The sequence below is a fragment of the Pinus tabuliformis genome, chromosome 7 (assembly GCF_031772625.1).
Source record: "Pinus tabuliformis cultivar Carrire ecotype Pingquan chromosome 7, CPIR1, whole genome shotgun sequence".
NCBI classification, from domain to species: Eukaryota; Viridiplantae; Streptophyta; class Pinopsida; order Pinales; family Pinaceae; genus Pinus; species Pinus tabuliformis.
In genome coordinates, this window is record NC_142293.1 from 2038259181 (window position 1) to 2038261496 (window position 2316).

Below are 2316 nucleotides of genomic sequence, written 5' to 3' on the forward strand. Positions count from 1 at the left end.
CGTGTTGCAATGAGAAAGAAGATCCACAACCACTTTAGTGCTTGCAAATGTTTTGCGCTTAAGTTCTTAGTGTGAAGCTGTTACGATCAGGCAATGAGAAGATAGTTGTAATATCTCCTAGTGCATTGATTTTTTTAGATAAATAAGATTCATGCACTACGTATCAAGTTCTTACACCATACTTACATCCCTGCATTGGAGTCAATTTATGTTATGCAAACGATTTCATTGACCCAAGCATGCATAGACATGAGTGAACTTGATGAAGATGGAGATGGTTTCTTGCAACTACATGAAATGGAAGCCTACATAAGAGGACTCATTCCAAATTTGGCACAACTTTGGGACATGCCTTCAACATTTTTGCAAATGTATTGCCGTATTGCAGCCCACAAGTTCTTTTTCTTTTGTGATCCCTATCGACGAGGGAATTTGTGCATAAAGAAGGTTTTGTTGAGTAATTGTCTTGCAGAATTAATGGAGCTACACCAGGAAAATAAGGAGGAAGTTGTTGATAGTGAGCAGGGTAAGAACTGGTTTTCTCTTACAACAACGCAAAGGACCTGTGACATGTTTCTTGGATTGGATAAAGACATGAATAGGACATTGAGCAAGTAAGATCTTCGCGAGTATGCTGATGGAACCCTTACAGATATTTTTATTAAATGAGTTTTTGATGAGCATATTCGTTGAGATGTAGATGATTTGGACAAAAAGTGGGTTTGCTTACGGGAAAATTGTGTCATTAACGATTCAACTGGTGCTGAAAACATGAACTATGAATATTTTTGTCAGATAGCATCTATTTGTGTAGAGCAAATTGTCCAAAATGAAAACACTTTTTTTGTCCATCAAACTTTATGGAGTGTGTAGACTACTCAAATCCGGACATCACTCAGCCGAAAATCGAATAGCAGTTTGGGGAAGAAATTGATTAGTCAAATTGCACTTTCTACCAACAACATCATCCCAGGAAAAGAGGAGCGATTTACTAGAATCGGTCCCTATTCGAAATTTAGTTGCAAAACCAATTTTATTCCTGGTAAATTGTTAATATTGATAATCTGCCCTCCTATATTTTAATTGGTTGTTAAAAGCCCCAAATTGTATTTCAATGCCCATATAAGTTTAGATATTTCCTAGAGAAAAATTAATTAATCGATAGATATACATGCATAGATACGCACAGGCACAAAAGGAGTAGGCAGAAGGGAAGAGGAGAGAGTCTTGATGTAGCATCACACAATTATGGCCTGTGGATCGCTCCCCTTATTTGCTCGAGTTAAGTGTTTGTCTGCACAATGTAAAGGCTGTGATTTTAAATATTAATTGAAGCATTTCTTTCCATTCTCTGTTTATTTATTTCATGCATCTCATGGCTTTCATTCTTGTGTGAACTAGGTCGCTCATAGAGGGTGCAAGCTGGCTGGGTTGGCCGCTAGACAAGCTCGACACTGCTCGCATCTTTTAGATTAAATTTTATTTAAATTATTATTTGTTGTGTGTGAAATTCATATCGTAGGATTTAATTATTTCCGGTCTCTTTTCTTCTTCAAATTGACGTTATTTAATCTACTGCAATGTTTTCTTTTCAACTTCAAAATTGATTTGATTTGCTGCATTAAGAATTGTTCTTGCACTCGAAATATTTATTTATATCGAATGAGATTGCATCCCTCCAGATTATCTGAATTTACAAGATCAACTTACGCATTGATACTCTGCCTTTATGAGTTGTAATGTGCAATTTGAATCCTTTGAATTGATCCAGATCCATTTAATTTATATTCCAGAATATGAGATCAATTTAAGTGTTTATGGTTTTGAGGTCTTAACGTATTCATTCACTTAATGTTACTGCAACACTAAGGAAGCATTAATCACATATAATTTTATGTTATCTAAAGCTGTGATTTTGATACCGCAGCGCTGACATCGATAAAAAGAAAATTGCAATATGCTTGAAAATGATGATGCTTCTTTCCCATTGTAGTTACTTTTAAACTTATAGACAATTATACAAGATTTATATTTAGCGACAAGGAAGGCGAGAGAATCTATATTAAATCAATTTCTTTCATAAGTTTATTTACATAGTAAATTTACTTGTTATGTTTGCTGATGCTTTTAGTTTGATTTTGTTACACAGAGGTAGATGTAGAAGAATTAGTGCAGACTTAGAATGGTTTTTGAATTGCTTTTGAATTCATCCCAGCATCTATAGTCTTTTTGATGTTTTTCTGGCACTGCTTGGTTTCCAGTTCGGATTTACCTTATGTTTTCCCATAATTAGGATTTCCTTTCAGTGTAGGATTG

General features: G+C 34.9%; 1 pseudogene; it reads left to right on the forward strand.

Moving 5' to 3' along the window:
• The first annotated feature begins 249 nt into the window (after window positions 1-249).
• On the forward strand, window positions 250-618 carry LOC149256695 (putative serine/threonine-protein phosphatase 2A regulatory subunit B'' subunit TON2 pseudogene; annotated as a pseudogene).
• Window positions 619-2316: the final 1698 nt, after the last annotated feature.